Genomic DNA, 11,528 nt, shown 5'->3' with positions numbered 1-11,528 from the left:
GAAGCTAAAATAACCATTAAATTGTGAATTTTCTTTTATAACCGTAAAAAACTTTTGTTCCGTTACGTAATCTCTTAATGTTTGTTTTTTACGATTTTTTTGCGTATGCGATCTTGTAGTATCTACAAACAAATTTGACGGTTAGATCATGAAAACTAGTTTCGTAGAATGCATAAATTTGCCTAAATTTTGAAGTGGGAAAAGTAATTTGTGCTAAATTTTTATTTATGTTTTTCAAGTATTGATTAGACAATATTTAGTTTGTGCGATGACATTTTCATTGTACAATTCTTTTTTTGTTTCTTTATTGCATATTTTACAAGGATTATTATCTATTAAACCAAAAATGTAAAAATTATCTATTAAACCAAACAATTATTTATTTAATTTAAAAACATATTATTTATTTATTTATTAAACCAAATAATTATTATTTTATTTTTTAAAATCGTAACAAATTTTTTGGGGGGGGGGATTTAAAATTTTGGGGGAAAATTTAAAATTTTCAGAGGGAATTTTGGGGGGATTTTTGCCGCCATTTTGTTTCTGTCGGTTATAACCGACATTAATGAAAAAGTTTTTGTCGGTTTTGATTTTAAAAAAATGTTTCTATCTATTTTAACCGACAGTAAGGAAAATTTTCCACAATATAACCCCTCCATCTCTTCCTTGTGTTGGTGCTTCTCCCTTCTCCCTTTTCTCATCTCTTCATTTTCTTTGGCATTAGTCTCAAGCTTTGATTCCACAGAAGGGGATATACTATTTTCAGCTTTCGCAACAACACCATCTGCATGAGACTTTGAGCTTTCAAATTGCAGCTTGGTATTGCCTCCATCTAATTTTTTTTCTTTCTGTTCTTAAGAGATTTAAGAGGTGTCCCAAGTCCCTCAACCTTCAACTCATTTTTAGCCTTCTCGTTTGACGGTTTCTTATCTTTGTCTGCATTCTTTTGGTCTTGCAAGTGTTGTATCCAGCAAGCTCCAAGTTCTCATCTCACAAAATTATCAGAATCTAGCTCCTCTTTCTCAAGTTTAGCAAGACTTTCTTCTAACACCCCTTCAACAAAAACACACGAGGCTGAAAGATCTTCGTGTTCTAGAGTTTTCATATGTGATGTCGGTTTATTCTGCTATGAAGGTATTGTCTTGTGAAGTAGTAATCTTAAACTGCAAAAAACATGGTACTAGTTAGGCTCTTATACTGAAAACTCCATGACAAAAGGTTGGTAGCTTTACATAATACTCATTGACACATTATTGTGTACTTGTTGATATTAAGGGCATTAGCACCATTGCTCCCTTGCCTAAGACTTTAAGGGCCTTGAGGTTTTCGAGATTGAGCTCCGGCGAGGTTTCGGAAGGTGAATGCAGGGGATATGGAAAATGCAGAAATATATATTTTTTATTATTAATATATTTTCTATCGGTTTTATCGGACAAGAATGCTTTTATTTATTCTTATAATAAATTTTCTGTCAGTTATATCCGACAGAAGTCCTGGCAGTTTTAGTATTTTCTGTCAGTTTTATCCAACATAAATTCTCTTATTTATTTATTATAAATATATATATCATGTCAGATATAACCGATAAGATTTTTGTCGGTTTTAGAGTATTTTCTATCGGAAAATTTATTTCCTGACGTAGGCTATTTTGTCGCTTATTATATTCGCCAATGCATCCATTTTCTGTCGGATTTTGCTTAAAATCCGACAGTAATATACATTTTTGTCGGTTTTTGGATCGCCAGTTATAGATAATTTTGTAGTAGTGTAATTTAGTTATTTTATATCTAAGTACATATATGAGTACCATTAGTCTTATTATATAAAATAACTAAATTATGTACCAACCTTTTTGTTACTAGGTGAAAAATAATGGAGTTCCAGAGACAATGATAAAAAACATGTTGAGTATAGCAAGAGAGTTTTTCAAATTACCAAAAAGTGAGAGGTTGAAGATGTACTCAGTGGTAATTTGAAAAACTCTCTTGCTATACTCAACATGTTTTTTTATCATTGTCTCTGGAACTCCATGATTTTTCACCTGGTAATAAAAAGGTTTGTACATAATTTAGTTATTTTATATAATAAGACTAATAGTACTCATATAAGTACTCAGATATAAAATAACTAAATTATGCACCAACCTTTTTATTACCAGGTGAAAAATCATGGAGTTCCAGAGACAATGATAAAAAACATGTTGAGTATAGCAAGAGAGTTTTTCAAATTACCACTGAGTACATCTTCAACCTCTCACTTTCTGGTAATTTGAAAAACTCTCTTGCTATACTCAACATATTTTTTTATCATTGTCTCTGAAACTCCATGATTTTTCACCTGGTAATAAAAAGGTTGGTGTATAATTTAGTTATTTTATATAATAAGACTAATAGTACTCATATAAGTGTTCTAAAAATCGGCCTAGGCGGCTGCCTAGGCGCTAGGCGGTGGCTGGCCGTGGGGATTAACTTAAAATCGGGAGAAAAATTGGGACATGAATTAGGCGGATGCCGAGACGACTTGGGCGACCCTTGGGCAGCCTAGGCAGGCGACTGAGTGGCCTAGGCGGTCCAAGAATTTCAGTTTTGTTCTTTTTTTTCAAGAATGCAGATCATCTGCAATCTTGTCTTTCTAGTTTTTGGTTCACAATTTGGCGAAAGGATGAAGATGATGAACGATGACTTTCTCTCTCTCTCTCTCTCTCTCTCTCTTCATTTCACACCACGTACACGGGACATACTTTTCTTATTTAATTTTTTTTCTTAGTTTCCCTCCAATCAAGTTTTGACAGCATGCATCAAGTTGCTTGCTTTTTGTCAAAAGCCATAGGCTGTCAGTCTTGCATATTGATTTTTCTTGTAAAAAATGATGGGGTGTCGGTCCCTACATCCAAACACCTTTATTTCTCTTTAAATTAAACATAAAATAATATTTTTTTAAATTACTATGAACCACCCACCCATAGGGGTGGATTTTTTTGCCAAATTGCCATGCCAACCGAATTGCCAACCGTGCCATACCGATTTTGTGCCAAATTTTTTGTACCAATCGGTAATGGTACGGTATTGTACCGTACCGAAATTTCATGGTACGGTATTGGTAATGGATACCATTACCACGGTATTACCGTACCATACCGAAAATACAATATAATTTATAATTTATAATTTATATAATACATAATTATATAACACATATTTATAATATTCCAATAATTTGAAAATAAAACCCTACTTATATTAGCATTGTTGTTGGTGACTTTGATCTCTTAAAATTGTGGAAATCAAACACAAAAGAGTTTCTAATTCTTTCACAAATAGCCAAAATATCTTTGTAACCCCCACTTCTACTGTTGCTAGTGAAAATGCATTTAGTCTAGGGAGGAGGGTTGTGAACCCTTTTAGGGTATCCTTGACTCCTAAAATAATGGAGGCACTAGTGTGTACTAGTGGTTGACTTAGGGCAGGTGAAGTAAACTTCTACAATGAGCAACGGAAAATATGCTTCAATTTTACAAGGAAATAGAAGAAGAGAAAACAAGAAAGATATGCTTTAAGTTTTTTAGTAAATTTGTTATTAAATGGTTTTCAACTTTAATTCTTCTTGCTACTAATTAATATGTTTTCTTTGTTTGTATTGTAGGCTTGACACAAACTCAATCTTCTACAAGTTCAATGCCTCCTCCAAAAGCTTCGACATCTTAAGCTTGAATAACTGATCAATGAATTCTCCTTTTTGAAGTTTACTTTCAATTTTCATTTGGTTTGAAACTTTAATTTCTATTTGGATTGTTAACTTCTATTTGTTTTGGTTCGTAACTTCTATTTGGATTGTAAGCTTAATTTTCATGATGAATCTTGATGCTTCATTTGAATTATTATGTGTGTGAATTGTGAATGATGAATAATAGATGAATTTAATCTATAATGTATGAGATAAAGGTACAAAAAAAAAAAGTTTTGCCCTTGAATTGGGTTAAAAAAACAAAAACATATTTTGTCCCAAAACAAAATGGCAATTACCATTGCCATACCATGCCAACCAAATTTTTGGCAATACCGAACTTCGGTATACCGAAAGTTTGGTACGGTAATGGTAATAAATTTTACCAAACCGAAAGTTTGGTACGGTAATTGGTACAAGGGTTTTGGTACGGTAACCGTACCGAACCCACCCCTACCCACCCATATTCACATCAGACCACCTAACTCACGTGGGATTTTTACTTTTATTTTTTTTAAATTAGATATAATCATTCAAAATGTATTAAGTTATAGGGCATATATGCTTAATGTGTTTTTAAATTTTGGACTTATTAGATACTTTTTTTGCATTTTATCCATAGATTTTATACAAGTATAATTGTGTGTAAGTGTCAATATGTATTATTTACAAGATATACAAAAAATTTACCTAAATCCGCCTAGGCGCGATCCTAGACCCCACCTAGCTGCCTAGGCGCTAGGCGCTAGCCCGTCGCCTGACTAGCACCTAGCGTTTTTTAGAACCTTGACTCATATACGTACTTATATATAAAATAACTAAATTATGCACCAACCTTTTTATTATCAAGTGAAAAATCATGGAGTTCCAGAGACAATGATAAAAAAAATGTTGAGTATAGTAAGAGAGTTTTTCAAATTACCAAAAAGTGAGAGGTTGAAGATGTACTTAGTGGTAATTTGAAAAACTCTCTTGCTATACTCAACATGTTTTTTTATCATTGTCTCTGGAACTCCATGATTTTTCACCTGGTAATAAAAAGGTTGGTGCATAATTTAGTTATTTTATATCTGAGTACGTATATGAGTACTATTAGTCTTATTATATAAAATAACTAAATTATGCACCGACGTTTTTATTACCAGGTGAAAAATCATGGAGTTCCAGAGACAATGATATAAAACATGTTGAGTATAGCAAGAGAGTTTTTCAAATTATCAAAAAGTGAGAGGTTGAAGATGTACTTAGATGACCCTTCTAAGACCACCAGGCTCTCCACCAGTTTCAATGTCAGGATCGAAAAACTGTCCAACTAGAGGGATTTCCTTAGACTGCATTGCTTCCCACTTCAAGACTATGTCCAAGAATGACCTAACAATCCCCCGTTGTTCAGGTAAATAGGCGGTGCTTCTTTCTCATTGTCTTCTGTTAGTACTCAAATATTCAAACTGACTAACGTTCTCTTATCAGACTTATATTTGTCAGAATCTAAATAGATATACATAGTCTAACAAGAGCATATTATCCAAATTGAATTCATTAACTTAGTTAAATATTTAGTTAAATAGGGGTGCCATTTTGTAATCAATTCAAGTAGCACTCTTTTGTCAGCTCACGTTGCGTTGCGAAATAAATGCTCATCTTGTCAAAATTCAATATGAACTAGATATCTTGACAAAAATACCAATTAATGATCTAATTTCACAGTCTGACAAAAGAACATTGCTCTGCTAGAGTTATTTTATTTCTAATCTAAGTTATACAATTGAATCAGCTGGCACTTTCTTTGTTCACAGGGAGCAAGTGGGTGAGTACGGCACAAGTGTGAGAGGATTAGTGCTGAGATTGCTTGAGGCCATATCATATAGCTTGGGCTTGGAAAAGAACTATATTGTTAAGGCATTGGGAAAGCAAGGACATCATATGGCTTTGAATTACTATCCACCATGTCAACAGCCAGAGCTGACTTATGGATTGCCTGGACATACTGACGCTAACCTAATTACCATCCTTCTCCAAGATGAGGTGCCTGGGTTGCAGGTCCTTAGAAATGGCATGTGGGTTGCTGTCAACCGCATTCCCAACACTTTCATTGTCAATATTGGTGATATGATGCAGGTATACAATTATATCCGTCTAAATATAAAAAATTTTACTATGTTTCGGTGTATCCTATTAAGCGAGATTCTTGACCTTTAAATTAAATTTTAGTCATTGGATTCAGGATGAAGGATCTAATGGCCAAAAGACCATCTATGATATAGTGCATTTAATTTCTAAGAGCATGTTAAAAAATCTCCCAAAATATTTTCCATTACCTAATTTATCCCTGTCATGGTGCGTGAAATCTTAATTTTTTATTTATTTTTATCTTTGTTCTCACTTAATTGGTTACATGAGAAGATAAATAATAGATGGTTGCATCACGCTCGGGATGGTTAAACTCATTTATCCCTAGCAAGGGAAACTTGTCCAAGTAGAGGGACAAAGTTTTTGTTACATGTACATGAGTAAACTGTCAATTGAATTTTAACTTTTTTTACCATTTTATTTGGTATTAGGTAATTAGCAACGGTAGGTACAAGAGTGTGCTGCATAGGGCTGTGGTAAATTGTAATTCGGAGAGGATATCGATCCCAACTTTCTACTGTCCAGCACCAGATGCAATGATTGGGCCTGCCAGGGAGCTCATCAACCATGACCATCCAGCCATGTTCAGAAACTGCACATATGCCGAATACTTCGAAAAATTCTGGAATAGAGGACTTGCAACTGAGTGTTGCTTAGACTTGTTCAAACCCACATGAACATGTTACGTCTTTTTTTTATGACCAAAAATTGCCTTAAAAAATGGTTTACTTATGTGGAATAGATATTGAAATTATTTCGACTCTTGATTTTTCTTAGATTTATTAATATATATGCGAATTCAAATTACAATTTATTAAATATGACTGATGTTGATATTATTGATGTCGATTCGAATTTGCTGCAACTATTAGTTTTATTTGAGAATATGGCTCAAGGCCATGACTTGAAGAGCTCCTTACTCGGTTCAATCACGAATTGCCATGTGCAATGTTTTTGGTTAACATCCCAGTATTCAAACTCAATAAATAGTTATTTAACTCATTAAGAGTATGTTTGTTTGGCCTCATTAGGTGGGACTGGACTGGACTAGACTCCATAGTAATGGAGTCCCATGTTTGGTCCATGTTGGGATTGAGTTAAATGAGACTAGGGGGGATTCGAGTGGACTATCGGCCTCACTAGAAGTTCTTGGCGAGGCCCTCCCCCAACCATGGGACTTGCTAAGACCATCTCTGCTTCGCCCCTTCCACTTCGTCCCTCCCATCTACTTCTTCTTCCCCACTCCCGCATCCATTTTCAAAACCAAAATTGAAGAACCGCACAAAGAGGGCAAAGAGGAAAAGGGTGTGTTATGGCTACTGGGTGAGAAGAAGATGAAGGTCTGATCCTCCACTCCTGTTTTCTTTTTTATTTGTGGGAAATTTATTAGTATGTTTGGATTTTGAGAAATCGTTCAACCCTTTTCGCTAAAGTTCTAATCCTCTGTTTGTTTACACCCATTTGAAATTGCAGAATCTAGGGCAAGCAAGGGCAAGAATCATCGCCCATCATCGATGGATCTAAGTCGAACTAGGTGACCTCAGAAATAACTTCATGGGTATGTTTAATTTTTGTTTTGGTGAAATGGGTAGGTTTTGAATTGTTGTTTTCGTGTTTGATTACTGTTTTTTCAGTGTTTCATGCATTTTGGTAGTTGATGAATCGAGTGTTGGGAAATAGAAAGCGAAATGTGTTTGCTAATTTCTCCAAGAATTGCTTATATTTAGCTTTGTATCTCGATTTTTCGATTGTGTTCTACCACAAAGATTGTCAATTTTGTGTGTAATTTTAGTTTTCTTGAATTATGTGGTTTTGGGTGCTTTTGATTTGGGTTGAGTTCATTGGCATCTAATTTGTTTGTACCATACTTGATCAATCCCGAAACTACCGAGCATCGGTCAACGTTATACCATTAAGGACCCAGAAGAGTTTCCCTCCAACCAAGAGGTCAATCACAGCGCGACACGTGTCGACATCAGAAGCCAATCATAGCGCGACACGTGTCAACATCAGAAGCCAATCACAACACGACACGTGTTAATGTCAAAACAAAGCTAGAAACTCTCTTCTATAAAAGGAGATCATTCTCACACAATATTTCCTAATGTCATTTGTACTAAATCATTCACTAGTACTCAGTAAAAGAGAGCTTGAACCTATGTGTAAACCCTTCACAATTAATGAGAACTCTACTCCATGGACGTAGCCAATCTGGGTGAACCACGTACATCATGTGTTTGCTTTCATGTCCCTATCCATTTACATACTTATCCATACTAGTGACCGGAGCAATCTAGCAAATGTCACAAACTTAACACTTACTGTTGTATCAAAGTCCTCATTGATTTTGTGCATCAACATAATTATTTATGTATTTTGACCAAATGTGTCTTTTTTCATAAATTAGTAATGGCTAAGTGGTACGAACGGGTGGTGGGTGATTTGCGCCGTTGATATTGTTTATGTACTTTGCAATGGCAGTAGTATCTGGTGCACTGGGTTGCATGCTGATGTCTGTTTTCTCGTAATTCTGCAAGGTGTAGCCGGAGCTAATGGTTAGTGACTGCGTCTCCAATTCATATAGTTGATAAGTAGTTCTTGTGCTTAGAATAAGTATTTCAACTGCCTCCTGTTGGTTAGCGTAAGCAAAATAATCTCTGGTTGGCTTCTTTTTCGTTTTCTGTCATAGAGTTTTCATTCAAATAGGGGATATGAAAGAGTTACTTAAAGTGGATGACTTTTTTTAGTCGATCAAGCTTTTCGTTAAATGATTTCAGTTAGAGTATTCATATGATGTATACTTACAATGCGTTGATTCGCACATAAATGTAAAGTGGCACAAAATATGACTATAATTATAGGGTGCATGTGTTATAATTGGATTTTGGCTTCCAAGTATGAGGATAAGTCATTTGTTTATTTAGTAATTGTTGTGATTCTAGCTATACCCCCACATTAAGCAAATTGGAAAAATAATGGATAAATTTCTTACATGATGTTATGTTTATAGTAACTATGTTCATTAGGAACAAGAATTTCATCTTTTGTATTACAAATTGAACCTCTGTTGGATAGGTAAGGTGTAGGAGTTTAAGTTATGTTTTTTATTTAGTGGATCTGATGACAATTCAGGTTTGATAATTTTTTTGTTATTCCAATATTTCTTAAGCTTTTTTTTTTTAATTGCTCACAAAAAATTGTATCCAATTTGAATAGTTGAAATGGAAGCTGTGAGGCCAACTCCTCTGGATCAGTTGCGACCGTACGAAAAAGCTGAAAAAATTAAGGCTTGTTTGGTATTTGATTTGAATCCAATGTTTTTAACTGAAAAACAAGTTTTGAGTCACAAATTTAAAATCTTTGTTTGGTAGTAGATTTGAATACAATTCTTAAAACCATAACTCAAAAATATCTGAAAACAATTGCTATTGGTTGAAAACACAAAAAGTGTGTTTTTAGACTTCTTATTTTATGGATTATCACTCCCGTCTCTCTCCCTCTCTCTCCTCTCTCCCATTCGATGTACTCCCTTCCCTCTTGCCTCTTCAATCCTCTTTTGTCTATTGCTTTTCCAATCCCTTCCTACTTATATCCACCCTAGCCACCACCTCTATCCTTCTTCCTTCGGCCAAGACAAATCGATCTCTCCCGCCTCTTCAATCCTCACTTCTCTGTTGCCTCTTCAATATTATCTCTTCTCACTTGCATCCACCATAGCCGCCACATCTTCCCTATGGTCGTTGGATCTCAGGTTTAAGACCGCCAACATGATTAGCCTTTGTCAGCTCGAGTTTGGAGTAAGGAGTTGGTAGATAGCCAAAGGAGTCGCCGCTAGGGAAGTGAGGGATGCGGTGGTCGGGAAATTGGTCTTTCGCCACTGGGGATGGGAGGGATGCAGTGGTTGGGTAATTGCTTGGGCTGGGCGTTTTACTTTTTCTGTTTGGATTAGTTTTGAGAAATTGCATACCAAACAAGGTTTTGAGTTTAAAATTTTTAAATCAAAACATGTGTTTTTAGAAAAAATTAAAATTTTGAGTTTCGTTCTCAAGTTTGATACCAAACAGGCCCTTAAAGTCCGCATAGTTGTCTCTTGACCAAATTACAAGATAATTTATAATATCTTCGGTTTCAATTCATCTACTCCAATTTATACAACATTTTTGTTTGTAGGATGATTTAATTAATGAGGTTTATTTTAATTTCAGGTTAATTTGGTTTTGTAGATCAATGTTTTCCGGTAGGAAAATTAACTTGGAAATAAAATTTAAATACGAACAATTAATTTAGGATTTTGAGTTCATCTTTTGTTTTAGTACATTTTGGTTCTGAGTGTGATACAGTGTATTGTATTCTTTATTTAATTGTGAATTTGTATATTTTAAGTGGTGGTTTGGATTTTGAAGAGTGAGAAAAGGGTTTTATGGGTTTTAGAGGAAAAGCGGATAATATAACAGGAGTTTGGAAGTGGAAGAATGAATATGGAGGGTATGGACTAAGGGGGATAGCAGGAAGCAAAGTGGAAGGGATTGTAAACAGAGATTTCTGTGTTTGGGTATGTTTTTGTTTTGGATTGAAAACTCACCAAGTGATTTAATTTGTTTGTTAAAATTTTTTCCTTGGCACAACATAATACAGCTGCCCATATATAGATATTGGGAACTGCTTTTTTCTTGGTTATCGAATAAATTGTCTCTTATATGGCTACCTAATGTTTTCGTTTTCTTAATTGATGAAAGGGAGGTGGAAAATAGAAGTTTTTGTTTATTTGTTAAGAAAATATAAGAGAAGCAATGTCAAGAACTTATTGTACATATTATTAAGGGTAAATCTCTGTTTGCTATCATTATATTTCGTGGTTTTCAACATTTAGTATATCAAGTTTTTTTCGTCTCAGAATCATACCTAAAGTGTAAATTTTGGGACAGTCTCATACATTCGTTAATCAAACTGTTAAGTCTTCTTTTTTTCGTCCCAGAGTCATACCTAAAGTGTAAATTTTGGGACAGTCTCATACATTCATTAGTCAAATTGTTAAGTCTTCTGTTAACTGTGATGTGGCGCCCACATGGACAATGATTGGGTGTTGCGTCGGTCCACGTGGATTTTTTTTAAATTTTTTTAGAGAAGGGGTTCAAAAAAAGATTTCCCGCCCAATTTTTTTTTAGGAAAACTAATGAAAAGGGCTTGAAAACTTTGAGTTTTAATGATAAGGACAAAATAAAGGGTAAAGTGAATAGTACCAGGATTGACTTTTTAGTATAAAAATGTGGTTTTTCGTTAAAGTGAACAGTACCGGGTGCTTTTCGTTAAAGTTCCCTTTTTTTTTCCCACAACCATGTACTTTACATTTTTTCCCGCCAAAAGTTTTTGAAAAAAAAAATCAGGAAAAAACCATAACTTTCTATTCCAAATTTGCAAATTCAATTCTAAACAAACTTTGAATTCTAAATCTGCAAATTCATCATTTAAACTACCAACAAAGTTCAATTGTCAATAACTTTCAATTCACAACAAAGTTCAATATACACCCTCCAATTCACACAAAAGAATCAAAAGGCCACAACTTTTACAACTAATGGGTCAAGGTGTTCTTCCAAAAACACTAAAGATTTGTCCAAAACACTAATGGGTCAACTTTAACAACTAATTGAACTCTATCCAAAACACTAAAG

At 34.4% G+C, this 11,528-nt stretch overlaps 1 long non-coding RNA gene and 1 pseudogene across 2 annotated transcripts; both read left to right on the top strand.

The window, feature by feature from the left end:
* The first annotated feature begins 4,568 nt into the window (after positions 1-4,568).
* On the top strand, positions 4,569-6,617 carry LOC126626532 (protein DMR6-LIKE OXYGENASE 2-like; annotated as a pseudogene).
* Positions 6,618-6,765: 148 nt separating this feature from the next.
* Positions 6,766-8,711, top strand: LOC126626539 (uncharacterized). 2 transcript variants are annotated; one of them, XR_007624719.1, is made up of 3 exons: positions 6,787-7,196; positions 7,330-7,414; positions 8,338-8,711. It is a non-coding gene; the product is annotated as an uncharacterized LOC126626539 (long non-coding RNA). The 2 variants fall into 2 exon arrangements; XR_007624718.1 differs by lacking the exon at positions 8,338-8,711 and having other exon boundaries at positions 6,766-7,196; positions 7,330-7,658.
* The last annotated feature ends 2,817 nt before the right edge of the window (positions 8,712-11,528 follow it).

Source organism: Malus sylvestris, chromosome 6 (assembly GCF_916048215.2).
Source record: "Malus sylvestris chromosome 6, drMalSylv7.2, whole genome shotgun sequence".
Classification (NCBI taxonomy): Eukaryota; Viridiplantae; Streptophyta; class Magnoliopsida; order Rosales; family Rosaceae; genus Malus; species Malus sylvestris.
This window is presented reverse-complemented; position numbering and strand designations above follow the sequence as displayed.